This window comes from Entelurus aequoreus, linkage group LG07 (assembly GCF_033978785.1).
Source record: "Entelurus aequoreus isolate RoL-2023_Sb linkage group LG07, RoL_Eaeq_v1.1, whole genome shotgun sequence".
Taxonomy (NCBI): Eukaryota; Metazoa; Chordata; class Actinopteri; order Syngnathiformes; family Syngnathidae; genus Entelurus; species Entelurus aequoreus.
Genome location: NC_084737.1, coordinates 45,903,190 through 45,919,386, shown reverse-complemented (window position 1 = coordinate 45,919,386; position 16,197 = coordinate 45,903,190).

Sequence of the window (16,197 nt, the reverse complement as noted above, 5' to 3'; positions counted from 1 at the left end):
TTGTCACGTGTTGCTGGCATCAAATTCTAAAGTTAATGATTATTTGCAAAAAAAAAATGTTTATCAGTTTGAACATCAAATATGTTGTCTTTGTAGCATATTCAACTGAATATGGGTTGAAAATGATTTGCAAATCATTGTATTCCGTTTATATGTACATCTAACATAATTTCCCAACTCATATGGAAACGGTGTTTGTATAAATATCACAGATGAAATCCTTGAATGAATCACTGTTTGAATCAAAACCTCTCCACATTACCATAAATCACTTCATATTCTCTACTGATCGCTATTGTTACCATATCTGAGTAATTGTGTAGAAATATGGGGAAATAACTATAAAAGTACACTGTTCTGTCATAACGTGGACTAAGGGTTGTTTGTTTTCCCGAGATGCAATACAATTTGGAGCGGACATGGCTTGAAGGTAAGGACATATTTATTTTTTACTATAACAAAAAGAACAAACTAAAGGCGCGCATAAGGCGCAGGTAAAAACTTGACTATGAAACAAAAACTTGCACATGGGCAAAAAACTAAGGACATGAACAAAAGTCGCTAACTGTGGCATGAATAGAAAAAACTTACTTGACATGGCATGAAGTGCGCAGAGGTGAACAGAGTGAATGTCGCCAGGCCGACCAACAGAAAAAGACAGGCTTTAAATAACAGTGGCATGATTAGTGACTCAAAACTTGAAACAGGTGCGTAATATGACAAGTGAAAACTAATGGGTTGCTATGATACATTGTCTCCGTTCTGCAGCAGGATCTCACACCCCGCCACCTACCGCCGTTATAGAGAACATAGACTTGACAAACGTGCCCACAAACTACCATGACTTAAGAGCGGTGTTTAGCAAGGATAGAGCACTCTCACTTCCCCCCCACCGATCCTACGATTGTGATATCGATTTGCTAGCCGGAGCGGCTTTACCATCGACCCGTTTGTACAAGTTGTCTAACACCGAACTCAAAGCACTTGAGGAATACATAAACACTTCAATAGCTGCGCGGGCCTCATTCGCCCTTCGACCGCACCAGTAGCCGCCGGATCTTTTTTTGTCGAAAAGAAGGACAAGTCCCTACGGCCTTGTATAGACTACTGCGCTCTTAATCAGATTACTGTCAAGAATAAGTATCCTCTTCCACTCCTTGATTCTGCTTTTACTCCCTTACAGTCCGCAAGGTTTTTTACTAAACTCGATTTACGTAATGCGTACCATCTAGTTCGCATCCGAGAGGGGGATGAATGGAAGACCGCATTCAACACTCCTCTTGGACATTTTGAGTATCTTGTCATGCCTTTTGGATTTACAAATGCACCTGGCGTTTTTCAGGGCTTCATTAATGATATTTTTCGGGACATGACAGGTCGGTTTCTCTTTGTTTACCTGGACGATATATTAATTTATTCATCGACATTTGACGAACATTTGCAGCAGGTTCGGTTAGTCCTTCAATGATTGCTCGAAAATAAACTTTTCGTCAAGGCGGAAAAATGCGAGTTTCACTCATCCTCCATTCCCTTCTTAGGATTTACCATTGAGGAGGGTAGACTCAGACCGGACCCAGCTAAGGTCAAAGCAGTAGTAGACTGGCCCACTCCGGTGTCCAAGAAGCACCTTCAGAGATTCTTGGGCTTCTATAATTTTTATCGGCGATTTATTCGCAATTTTAGTCGCGTCGCTGAGCCACTTACGAGGCTAACCTCTACTAAGGTTCTGTTTGAATGGACACCCGAAGCCAATTCCGCGTTCTTGAAGCTGAAAATATTGTTTACTTCGGCTCCTGTGCTTTGTTACCCTGACCGTTCTCTCCAATTTTTTGTTGAGGTGGATGCTTCTGATTCAGGTGTAGGGGCCGTACTCTCCCAGCAATCTACCACCGACCAGAAGTTGCACCCCTGTGCTTTCTTCTCTCGTTGCCTATCCCCTGCTGAGAAAAATTATGACATTGGCAACAGGGAGCTTCTGGCGGTCATCTTGGCCCTTCAGGAGTGGAGACATTGGCTGGAAGGGGCGAAGCTATCATTCATCATCTACACGGACCTCAAGAACCTGTTCTACTTAAGGACCGCACAGTGACTGAACCCACGCCAGGCCAGGTGGGCACTATTTCTGACCCGTTTTAACTTTATCATCACTTTCCGACCTGGTTCTTAGAATGGGAAGCCCGATGCCCTGTCCCGTGTCTACTCTTCATCCTTTGAGGATTCCTCACCTGAACCAATTGTTCCCCATACCCACTTCATTGGGGGACTCCAGTGGGACATCAAGTGGCAAGTCTTGGAGGCCCTGAAGTCGGACACATCTCCTCGGGGCTGCCCACCAGGTCGGTTGTTTGTGGTTCCTCGGCTCCGTTCCAGCGTTCTGGATTGGGCACATGGGTCGAAGATCGCTTGCCATCCAGGTATTCGTCGCACCAGTTTTGTCCTCTCCCACCGTTTTTGGTGGCCATCCATTCTGGCAGATACGAAGGAGTTTGTGGCAGCATTTCGGATCTACTCCCGGAACAAGGCATCCCACCAGGCCCCAGCAGGACTGTTACACCCATTACCCATGCCCTCCCGCCCGTGGTCACACATAGCTGTGGACTTCGTCACAGGACTGCCCCCTCTGAAGGAAATGACACTGTCTTGACCATTGTGGGCCGGTTCTCGAAGATGGCCCACTTCGTGGCCCTCCCCAAACTGCCTTCTGCTCTTCAAACAGCCCAACTATTAGTGCTCCACGCTTTCCGGCTGCACGGAATCCCCACTGATGTGGCATCCGACAGAGGGCCACAGTTTTCCCCCGCCGTCTGGAGGGCATTCTGCAAGTCTCTGGGGGCCTCCCCTAGCCTATCCTCCGGCTACCACCCACAGAGCAATGGACAGACCGAGCGGACCAACCAAGACCTGGAGGCGGCCATCCGGTGCACTTGTCATCAGCAACCCTCAACCTGGTCTGAGCATCTCCCATGGATCGAATACGCTCACAATTCCCTCATTAGCTCCGCCACCGGCCTGTCTCCATTTCACGTCGCCTATGGTTTCCAACCCCCAGTGTTTCCTTCTACCCAACCCAATGCCGACGTACCATCCATAACGACACACCTACGTCGGGCTCACCAGGCTTGGCGCAACACCAGGGCGGCGTTAAAAAGAACATCGGCCAGGAACCAACTCTTAGCCAACCGCCATCGCACACCAGCCCCACACTATCAGGTGGGACAGAAGGTCTGGTTATCGTCCCGGGACCTACCATTGGCCACCGAATCTAGGAAACTGGCTCCCAGGTTCATTGGACCATTCCCCATCGTCAAGATCATCAACCGTGTTGCAGTCAAGCTTTGTCTCCCAAAATCTCTCAAATGCCATCCTGTCTTTTACGTGTCCCGCATCAAGCCTGTCTCATCCAGCCCGCTCAGTCCTCCTGAGGTACCGCCTCCTCCACCCAGGCTGGTTGAGGGTCACCCAGCGTTTACAGTAAACACCATCTTGGATGTGTGAAGAAGGGGCAGGGGATTCCAATACCTGGTAGACTGGGAGGGGTACGGCCCGGAGGAGCGGTCATGGATTTCAAGATCGCTTATTATTGACAAAGACTTGATCAAGCAATTTTACACTCGATTCCCAGACAAGCCAGGTAGGCCGCCAGGAGGCGTTTGTTGAGGGGGGGGTTGTACTGTGGTAATCCGAAATTTCCTTGCTCATTTCTGTTGTCTGCACACCATGTTCACTCTCTCTCTCTCGTCCACAGTATTGAGTGCAGCTGGCGCAAGGCAGCAGCTCACACCTGACATCGATTAGAAGCAGCCTATTTAACCTGGCTGCTGACAGCCTGTGAGCTTGCTTTGTCACTGCTTGCTTCAGACGCATTGGTATTTAGACTCACCAGCGGACTCACTAGTTCGTCTTGTGCATCTTCTCAGGTTTGCCTGTATTATTCCTAGCCTTGTCTAGCGCCTTTATTTTGTACTTTTGTATTTTGTTTTTTTCAGTATTACTTCTTTCATGAAGTATTTCTCCTAGCATTGTCTAGCGCTTTTGGGTTTTTTGTAAGTAATTTATATTAGTAGTTTTTACATGGTGTGTTTTTGTGTATTTGCCACCATCGCTTTTGTTTTTGCCATTGTGTGCTATACCTCTTGAATAAAGAGAAAGACTATTGATAGCACGCTAAACGTCTCTGCATCCTTGGGTTCCACCACACCAGATCGTTACATGGGTTTAGATTTAATATGTAGGTTTAGATTTAACATATGGATTTGTTGGCCCTGTGATGAGGTGGCGACTTGTCCAGGGTGTACCCCGCCTTCCGCCCAAATGCAACTGAGATAGGCTCCAGTACCCCCCGCGACCCCAAAAGGGACAAGCGGTAGAAAATGGATGGACGGAATTATATTTAAGATTTTGTTTTAGATTCAATATTTAGCTATCATATTTAGAGTCAATATTTAATTCAAACTCAATTCAGAGTCAACATTTAATTTTAACTTAAATGTGATGGAAATGAGCTAAGTCTCAGAAAAGTGAGTTAAATCAGAGAAAAGTGAGTTAAATCTGAGAAATATATCTGCTAGAAAAGTGTGACTGAACTTTTACATTCGGCACCCCATAGACAATTACTGTACAGCATGACAAAGTTCACACTGTATATTAATGGAGAGTAAGTATGTAGACAAATACAGCGTATGGAGGGTCACATTGACGCAAACAATGGTATAGCTTACATTTTCGTTTTAATCACCGTTTTACGCTACTGGTAGCTTTGTTCAAGGAATCAGCGAAATTTGACAGAACACATGCCCTGGTTTTAATAATGGCAAATGTTGCCAAAAGTAATTGGTCGCCCATCCTAATGATGAACATCAGGTGTCCTAATCACTTGGCCCAGCCACAGGTGTATACAATCAAGCACTTAGGCATGGAGACTGTTTCTACAAACATTTGTAAAAGAATGGGCCGCTCCCAGTGATTTCCAGTGTGGAACTGTCATAGGATTTGGAGGTTGCCAGGAGAACAGTACATTGTGCATTGTGCCGAGTGTGACATTTGGTGGAGGAGGAATTATGTTGTGGGGTTGTTTTTCCAGGAGTTGGGCTTGGCTCCTTAGTTCCAGTGAAAGGAAATTTGAATGCTCCAGGATACCAAGACATTTTGGACAATTCCATGCTCCCAACCTTGTGGGAAAAGTTTGGAGCGGGCCCCTGCCTCTTCTAACATGACTGTGCGCCAGTGCACAAAGCAAGGTCCATAAAGACATGGATGACATAGTCTGGTGTGGATGAACTTGACTGGCCTACACAGAGTCCTGACCTGAACCCGATAGAACACCTTTGGGATGAATTAGAACGGAGACTGAGAGCCAGGCCTTCTCGACCAACATCAGTGTGTGACCTCACCAATGCGCTTTTGGAAGAATGGTGGAAAATTCCTATAAACACACTCCGCAACCTTGTGGACAGCCTTCCCAGAAGAGTTGAAGCTGTAATAGCTGCAAAAGATGGACCAACATCATATTGAACCCTGTGGGTTAGGAATGGGATGGCACTTCAAGCTCATATGTGAGTCAAAGCAGGTGGCCAAATACTTTTGGCAACATAGTGTATATATAAACTGCGATGAGGTGGCGACTTGTCCAGGGTGTACCCCGCCTTCCGCCCGAATGCAGCTGAGATAGGCACCAGCACCCCCCACGACCCCAAAAGGGAAAAGCGGTTGAAAATGGATGGATGGGTGTATATATAAACAGGTATGTTGTGTTAATGTTCATACATCAACAACCTGGCATGAACTCCACTTTTAGTACACAAAAATCACTTCAAAGAAAAAAATGCATATGCATTCGGGAGACTCCCGAATTTCAGTGCCCCTCCCAAAAATCTCCCGGGGAAACCATTCCCCTGAATTTCTCCCGATTTCCAATTGGACAACAATATTGGGGGCGTGCCTTAGAGGCACTGCCTTTAGCGTCCTCTACAACCTGTCGTCACGTCCGCTTTTCCTCCACACAAACAGAGTGCCGGCCCAGTCACATAATATATGCGGCTTCAACACACACATAAGTGAATGCAAGGCATAGTTGGTCAACAGCAAAACATCCGCACCGTAACACAACAGAACAAATACCCAGAACCCCTTGCAGCACTAACTCTTCCGGGACGCTACAATATACACCTCTGCTACCACCAAACTCCCCCCCCCCACCCCCCCAACCCCGCTAGCACCAAACTCAATCCCCACCCCACCCCCACACCTCAACCCCCTTCCCCCATCTCCCGAATTCGGAGGTCTAAAGGTTGGCAAGTATGTGCATGTGGGATCTTCAATTCTCAGCAGGTAAGCAGTGATGTCTACTCACATGTAAACACACACGCAGGCACACAAACAAACACACACACACACAAACACAACTGCTCCACATGCATCCTCTGGTGGCACAACGCAGGGCGGGCACAGGTTTTCATTCGGTACTGCTATCACAGTAAGAAGTCGACCACAGCAATTAACAGAGAGATGAAAGACACCAGGCTGCCTGCTGAATAATTAAGAGAGCTTTGACGAGCAAGGAGGGGCTCTGGGGGAAGTTGGCTTTTACACTTAAACACAAGTGTGTCCAGTCTCATAAAATGGTATACTTGGACCTGAATTTTATAGATGGATTAGCCTATAAACAACGCTTCTTAATTTGGACAAAAAGGGTGTTGTAGAAAGACATTATAGATTGGTTATAGTCCCGCAGGAAGTTAGTTGTAGTGGACTGAGAGTGGGCCTGAACATGGCCGCATGTCTGCCCACAATAGACCCATCATTATGCAATGAACTTGGAATGCGCAAGCCGGTACAAAAAGACAGCAGTGCATGAAGCAGGAGTACGTCTGAATGAGAAGAGGGGGCACAAGCAGGTAGAATAAAGCGTGCGAGCTATTGAGGCAGACAGCAAACAAGAAGTCTCCCAGGAGGGTTTCAGCCCCGTGTATTTAAATGTATTCAGCTAATTACAAAAAAGTCTAAACGCATACATGCTGTTGTTGCATGTCTGGCATTTTGTAGCAGCGAGGTAATTACATGCATGATTCTGTGTGTGTGTCTGAGATTTTTCATAAGTACGTTTGTGAAGATGTTGTAAGGCGGAAAGTAGATAAAACCAGACTTACATGTGGAAAAATGATAAGGGGGGCTTTTCCACAAAGATGAGGTGGTATGGATTAAAGCAGAACATGCAGGCGCCCGACTGTGCTTGCACCCAAGTGATGGTGAATAAAGAAGCTTTCTTATCTCAAACAAAAACATTTACTATTGTCATCCAATTCAAAACAAGTGGAGCATCTCAGGGAATGCATTCATACACACAGTCGTACAGTAAAAGACACCTAAAACCTATATTGTAGAGCATTCTCTTGTGGATGTGTGTTTAGTGCAAAGGACAAACTGTTGATTAGGTAGCATGAGGTGTGTTTTCTGTCATTTGAAGCTCTCAATAGCTGCTTTCTAACCACCTGCTCAGGTGACATCATCATTGATTTATCGACCAACTGTCTGGACATTGACTGGACACCTATGTCCCCTTCGCCTACCACCTTTTTCTTTTCCTCGTTGTTGTTTATTTTACATTACTTTGTCCAGTTGCGTGTTTGTCTACCTCATAAGAATTGATTGATTTGTATATCTGATGGGCAACGTCTGATTCCACCTTCATCGCCCATCAATCTTCAGAAGAAAGTCATATGTGTTATATCATGGGCAAACTTTAATGCTCCCTCAAATCCTCTTTTTTATGGGTACAATCTTCTGAATCTCATTCTGACTGTATTTGTAGAGCAGATGCCGCTTAGGTCGAATTAACAGCTAAAAGAATATGCCAGTAAAGTGAATGTTCTCCCCCTTTGCCATTTAACTCTGTGAACATTTCTTCATTTTAGTTGCTTATCAATAACCACTTTTCCATATTGATTTCCCATGACTGACTCCCTGAGACTCATGTATTTTGTGCCATATTGCACAGTAACTACACACCTCTTCCCTTCCCATTGCTCTCCATGGTTGAAGCGCCACACTTCCAAAGTGCTTGTCAAAGTGTCTCTCAAATTATTTGTAACTTTAAAAATGATTTCAATTCCAAAATAACCACAGTACTTGATCATGTTTCAATGACTCTGGCTATGTGCAGATGGTGTAATTTGAAACATGTGTACCGAGGAGACGACAATTTCTCCCGAGTGAGAAGAGGAGAGATGAGGGGAAGAGTGCAAGGGGAAGAAAAAGAAAGACATGTCTCCAGGGATGCATTTTAATTCACTCAATTGCCCTATATTCCCCTGCAGTTTTTGTTTTGATGATAGTGACACTTTGCATATCTTCACCCTCCAAGCATAGAGGATGTGCACAGGAGGAGAACCTGTGTGTGTACAAGTGAGCGTGTGCGTTGCTACCTTCAAGCAACAGTTTATTGTAATGTGCAACACACTGCACATGCATTGGAGGTTGTGATTGGAAAAAAATATTAATTAGGGGGTGAAGAGAAATGACTGTGCTGGATGTAAAACATTGAATAAAACACAAAAACAAGTTGCACTGCATGACTAAAATGTGGCTTTCTACTTATATAAACTGTGTGCTTCAATTGATGAGAGTGTGTCAGCGCCAACTGTTGCTTTCATCTTTTACATTTACTAGATTAGATACAACTTTATTGACCATTTTTTGAAGGAACACATGTCTTGTAAAGGTGCATAAAGCAATTTCAGGTGTAAAAGGAAACCATAATGTACCCGACACCTTCACAGAGGTATGTAATTAATACAGTGAGAACATACGGTACATGCAAGCTGTTGTGAAAAATATGTTCTTGCTTCCACTTTTACTTTGCCGTGTTTAAATCACTAGTTGGATAAAATCAAAAACATGCTATTGTTGCTACATACTAAAGAATAAGCAATTCAAACATCACAACAAGATGCCACCCCCCATTTTGCATCCAGTAAGTTTTCCCGAGACGCCACCGCTTCTGTGCCAGCTGCAGGTGCGCTTATCCGGTGCTCTGCTTCCACGCTCGCAAAGAAATGCTCATCTCACACTTGTTTTTCCAGCTGCTTGAAAACCTTTAACGCGTTCATCCTCCTCGCCGGCTGCAGCACTGGCTCTTCTCCGGTCTCATGGCTGGGCCGGTGGAAGTTCGATATGGTTCGTCGTGGCGGAGGCACAGGTTTCAGTGGTCCTACGCTAATCTGACCTCTATTCTCCAGTAGTTTTCGACTTTGAGGCGCCTGGATTCCGTCTTTTGGTGGGTAGCGTACTGCTGTAGTACACATGAAGATTTCTGGTTCTGCTAAATGTTTCCCTGTTGATTTCCTGTTCTGGTGTTCTTATTTTGACTATTTGCTGTTTCATCCCTATGTTTTACTGCATCTTTACTTTCGGTGCCTTATCCTGCAAGCTCACTTGTATTTCATTTGTAATGTTGTGTATTTCATTTGTAATGTTGTTCCCTCGTGAGTTGCTGGATCATTGTGCAATTTGGCACTGAAAGGGTTTGTGTTTATTTCCTCGATACAGCATTGTTTGCTTCTTGTGATTTTAAGCTTTTCTACTTACCAATGCTGCACTCCTGCTTTGACCACCCTGGTACTCCCTCGGTTGTTCCTGATAAAATGACAGTTTACCTGCACACTGCCTACATTCTCTGCATCTTGGGATCACACAAATCATTGACATGTGGAGATGTAACAAAATCCGTAACATAGAATTAATGATTTTCTATGAGAACTGAAAAAAAAAAACGAACTGAACAACCACATTAAGGCTGACTGTAATACAATGCATGTCTGCATTTGATCAAAATTAGCCATAATCTATGTTTAATTAAAAACCAAGAAGTCTAAACAGTATGCTCTATGTATGTGGTATGCGTTCTGGAAAAGGGGCCTCAATAAATACTGCAAACCACTCACTTGAAAGTGTGGCTGAACAAAAATGTTGATTTAATCCTAATAAAAACATATTAAAGCTAAATGTATTTGGCCTTGCACACTGACATCAATTACATAAGCTGTCACTGTGGTGTACATACTCATTCTGAAGACAGCGGTCAGACAGTTGCACAGAGTGGAACAGAATAAACCCAATGAGTATCAGATAGATAATTTGGTGGCATACTACATTTTGCAATATGTGTATATATTTTTTAAGCAATGAAGAGTGTGGCTGGGGACTTGATAGAGTACTGTACATTTTTGCTCTCGATAGGGGAAATAGAAGATATTTTGTGGGAAATATATGTCAAAGTGTGCAGGTGGAATAGAGAAAGCATACCAACGCATGGCCATTTACTTATGGACATTAACAAGGGAAGAACCTCATTATTCTTCTGCATATCTCAGTCACTGTTGTAAATGAAACTAACACAAAATATCTTCCAAAAAAAAAGTTTAAGTATCCCTTCAATGTTTAGGCTACAATACAAACCGAGCTCCTGACTGTCTCTAACAGAGGTGAGAAACGGTTAACTTAAATTCAATTGCCTGATATGTCTATGTATGTAGGGTTGTGTGGTGAGATTTATTTGTGTTAGTTTTATAGCCCCAGTGAAACTCCAGGCCCATCCTGGCTTCTTGCCCACCCACCTTTATTCCAGATGTTACCATGGTGAAAGTTATGGGTGGTATCCCAGCAACCAGACAGCTGTTTGGGAGACTGGAGACAACTGTTGTATGGAAGTGATAGATAGAATTCAAGAGCAAGACTGAGAATTGAATAGTCTCTCTGTATTGTTCCTACACCTCCAGAGACCTGTGTCTGGTGTTGATTTAAGCTTGGTCTTATTGTGATTATCACCCTAACGTTAAAGTCTCCGCTCATTCCCTGTGCGACATTGATTTCCATTTAAAACTGTAATTGAGAGGAACAAACATTGGTATTAGCCATCCTCTTTCTTTAGATTGCTCTCTTGTTTCTTTTCCCAAAGCAAAGACGGTTAGCTCAATGTGTCTGGAGTTCACAGAAGGATAATTTAATTAGAAGGAGTCCAAGGACAAGACTGCTTATTGGAGAGAAGAAGAATGGGCTAAAGTTTCTTAACTACTGGACATATGATGGACACCGTCCTGACACAGACAGACTTTCAGACAATAGCTACCTTCCACAGTCTTAAATGACTACGCCATATGGTGAGCTGTGGTTTGGCCTACATCCAATGTAATGTTAACTCTTACAGACTTTATTGGAGGTAAAAAAAGTAAAAATAATTACATTTTGACCTGAGACTGATGGGCTGCATGTAGTGACAACTGATAAAACAAAGTTGCTTTGGTCATCAATTTACACACCAATGACCTTATGGGGCCTAAAAATTTAAATATTTGACAACTGGTCTCAAAGTAACATCTGTTTTTAGCTTAATATACTGCACGGATGGTTCTTCTGACTCCAGCTTGTGATGCTGGGATACAAGACATCCGACTTGAGGATATACTTAAAATGATTGTTAGTGCTAGAAGAAACCTCCACAGCTAACATTTACCATGAGCTTATCTGGAAACTATTTTCATACCACTTGTCTTCGTTTGGGTTACAACTGACTTTGGGCAAGCGGTAAAGTAAACCTTTAACTGCACATACAGTAGATAAACAAGCATTCACATTCACACCTATGAACAGTTAACCTGTCGTAGCGGATGATCAATATTTACAACCAGATATTTGCAGTGATGCTGTGGAATGGAAAAGTAAGCGATTTGTAATGAGAGACAAAGGAACGATGTGAGAGTAGTATAAAGACATATTGTAAAACAATTTAGCGTTCACAAGAATTTAAGCAATAAAGTTTGAGCTGGGTAATTTTTCCAGCAACTTGAGTCTCTCTGGGACTTTGAGAGCTAATGCGTAAAACCCTAACACCTGTAGGGATGTGTTCCAAAAAGGGCATACTTCCAAACAGTTACAAACAGTACATTTACAATTGATTATTGAAAATAATATGATTGTATGTATGCTTTGAGCCCTGTGAGTCCTTGGAAAAAAAATACTATTCTACTACAAAATCTTTGTGGGGGAATTTCTAATTCAAATTACCAGTAGGCTGAAACTTTGAGGAACATTTGTTGAGGAACACTTGGAACAGAACTCTTGAGTTTTTTTGCAACATTATGAAAATGATTGGCGTACCGATAAGTTAGTGGAGCAAACTGTATTCACAATTCTTGCCTTACCCATCCGCCATTACCATGCATCCGCTAGAAGATAAAAGCATGCATTTACTTCCTTTCTGTCTTTTCACGGCTTGCCTTAGTGTGTTTGCCTATGGAGGATGATTCAAGGACATACCTAAGTGATATTCTATGAAGGAGCAAGGTGTGTGACGGTGGTTGGGTGGATGGTGGCACAAAGGGAGCAATGAAGAGAGTGGTGAAGCGACAGCAGCGGGAGATTTTGCGAAGATAGCTCTATTGTCTCCTTTTTTGTTGTGTCGCTTTTTGTTCCCCTCATCATCCCCCATCTCTCGCGAGTACAAAAGAAGAAGGGAGCTGACATTCAGCACTGGTGTGGGGAAGCCGGTGAAATGACAAAACACACTGTACCCCACCAATGTTTTTTAAGTGTGCACACACTTGGATACCTGGTTCAAGGCCCAAGTATTGACAGCTCAAGGACAAGTTGACTAAATGTTTCTCGCCAGTTACATTTTATGTCCATGTTGTCAATATTTATACTCTCCAATGTTTGATTAGCTGCCACATCAGATCACTTGTCAATCACACGAGAGACAACTATTTACAATCACATTCCCCCCTCCAGTCAATTTAGTGTATTTACTGTAAGTGCCCTTGTTTTTGAACTGTCGAAGTCCGAGTACACGCAGTACACACAAAGCAAGTCAAAAGTTGAACCCAGAGCTTTCGTGTTGTAAAAGAGCATTGCAAACCACTCTGCTTAAAGGTACAATGTACTTCCATCCTAAAATGCTGTGTCAAAAATATGGCATCTGGGTGTTGTTGTCTGTCGAATTTGGTGCCAATAGCCCCATTGAAATGCCAGCTGACTGTAAAGCGAGACAAACCGGACTGATCAATCAGGAATCTCGTCATTCATTATTCACGGGGAGGTCGTCCAATTGCTCAGAGCCCAGGGCCACTGCACACTGTCATCAATGAGGCCATTGATTATCAAGCCTCATCAGCGTTTGTTTGGCTTGTCAAATCAATGCCTTTTTAACAGCATCTTGTCCCTGTAGGAGTCAGATGAATATTTCATATCTACCGGTACTCTAATCCAATCATAATTCAAAACACACGGCATATCCCCATCTTTTGTTTTTGTGGGAACAACTTTTTGTGTTTATTACTGTTATTGGTAAAGCAATTTGCATATGCTTGTAACTTAGTATCAGAGGATAGAAAAATATTGCAATTGTTTTATTAAATGTGCATCACATATTATCAGGCTGTTTTAGGAATATACAGTGATACCTCAGTTTTCTTTAGTAATTTGCTCCAAAATTGTCGGCCTAAGACCGAAGCAGAAATAATGTAAATCCAGTCAACATGTCTTCTACAGAAAGTTGATAATAAACAATGCAAAATACATACACATAATAGACGAAGTGGATTAATGAACATTTAGCATCACTTTTACTTTGACTGATGACTGTTAAGCGGACACCACCTTTGTACTTTGCTACAAGTTCTTTCTTGAATTCACTAGTCTTTAACCTTATTTATTCACATATATAATTTTTGCAGCTTTCTTTGTCCCCATGGTGGATTGTTTTTACAGTCTTACTCATTTAAAAAGGCATGAACACTGAGTCACCGACATGCAGGATTCTTTGAAAAGTAAGTAAGTAAGTGAGTAAGTGGGTTATACTTGTATAGCGCTTTTCTACCTTCAGGGTACCCAAAGCACTTTGACACTATTTCCACATTCACCCATTCACACACACCTTCACACACACTGATGGCGGGAGCAAGGCGCTAACCACGACACAAGGGTGAAGTGTCCTTGTGGAGAGGCGGGGCCGGCGGTCCGACACCGGGGCCCGCTCCAAGATGGCGGCAAGGAGGCGTGGCCTGCGAACCCGCGTCCAAATGGACTACAGGTGCGTGGGTCGGGCAGCTGGGCACAATCAGATAATCTGCTGTCTGTGTATAAAAGCGTGACAGCCGAGAGAGACGGGGAAGGAGGTAGAGAGGCAAAGGCAAGACGCCGAGCAATGTATGCAGCGAGAGCAAGACGCCGCCATTTTGGAGCGGGCCCCGGTGTCGGGCTGCCGGCCCCGCCTTTCCACAGTCCTGCTCAAGGACACAACGGACGTGACGAGGTTGGTATAAGCTGGGAATCGAACCAGGAACCCTCAGGTTGCTGGCACGGCCACTCTGCCAACCGCGCCACGCCGTCCCCGTAAAAGGAAACTATATCCCGCCAAATGAAAAAAGTTTTTTGTCACACAATATTTGGCAATACAGCAACAAGACGCTTGGTGGAAACGGCAACGTTTTGGTGAAAATATTTTTTCAAAACTGAATCATGCAAAAAGTGAGGCGTGCGGAAACCAAGGTACTCCTGAATATTTCTTGATTACCAATAGGAATTTCAATGCATTTTGAAGGGCACCATGGCAGTGTTTGGGAAACACTAGTGTTGTAATCTATGCATAGTATACGTCAGGAGTCACCAACGCGGTGCCCGCGGGCACCAGGTCGCCCGTAAGGACCAGATGAGTCGCCCGCTGGCCTGTTCTAAAAATAGCTCAAATAGCAGCACTTACCAGTGAGCTGCCTCTATTTTTTAAATTGTATTTATTTACTAGTGTGACAGTCCTAACTGTCGTGCGGGTTCTCAGGACCATCCAGGGAAGACATTGTCGTGAGACGGTTTAGACTTCTTTATTATTTCAATCAAAGAGTCTTTTGCGTGCTTTTCAGCAGCTGCCTTTTTTCTCACGTGAGCACACGAATGGTTTCCTCCCGTCCGCCGTCTGCTTTTCAGCAGCACGTCGCCGTCGTTTGCGTGGCAGCAGAGGATGGTTTCCTCCTGTCCGCCGTCTTTCTCCGTCTCCTTTCTTGATGTTCACGTCTCTCGCCCTTTTATACGGTCCGAGAGGATGATTGCACTGTCCACAGCTGCGCGCTTCACGCACCTTGTGCTGATGGCGGCGTCGCTCCCAGCGCACCCCGCCTTGCCGCTCGCTCGTCCACGCCTCCTCGCCGCCATCTTGGAACGGGCGCCGTCGGTCCGCCGGCCCCGCCTCCCCACAACTAGCAAGCTGGTCTCGCTTTGCTCGACATTTTTAATTCTAAGAGAGACAAAACTCAAATAGAATTTGAAAATCCAAGAAAATATTTTAAAGACTTGGTCTTCACCTGTTTAAATAAATTCATTTATTTTTTTACTTTGCTTCTTATAACTTTCAGAAAGACAGTTTTAGAGAAAAAATACAACCTTAAAAATGATTTTAGGATTTTTAAACACATATACCTTTTTACCTTTTAAATTCCTTCCTCTTCTTTCCTGACAATTTAAATCAATGTTCAAGTAAATTTATTTTTTAAAGAATAATAAATAAATTGTAATTTAATTTTTCATTTTAGCTTCTGTTTTTGCGACGAAGAATATTTGTGAAATATTTCTTCAAACTTATTATGATTAAAATTCAAAAAAAATATTCTGGCAAATCTAGAAAATCTGTAGAATCAAATTAAAATCTTATTTCAAAGTCTTTTGAATTTCTTTTAAAATTTTTGTTCTGGAAAATCTAGAAGAAATAATGATTTGTCTTTGTTAGAAATATAGCTTGGTCCAATTGGTTATATATTGTAACAAAGTGCAGATTGGATATTAACCTATTTAAAACATGTCATCAAAATTCTAAAATTAATCTTAATCAGGAAAAATTACTAATGATGTTCCATAAATTATTATTTTTTTATTTTAATTTTATTTTACATGAGTTATTATTTGTACAAACATGGTGCAAAGTAATTCATGATTTGTTTAAAAAATGTTAGTGGCTCGCTAGTTAAAATGGGATATTGTGATTTCACAAGACTGTCTTAGAAGTGATCATTTGAAAATGTTCAATTTGAAAAATGTGCACTTAGAGAAAATATAAAAATAAAGTGTTGCATATTGATATTTATTTGTTTCTATATATATTTAATGTGAGAAATCATTAAGATGATCAGTGTTTCCACAATGATAAATATCATTAATTAT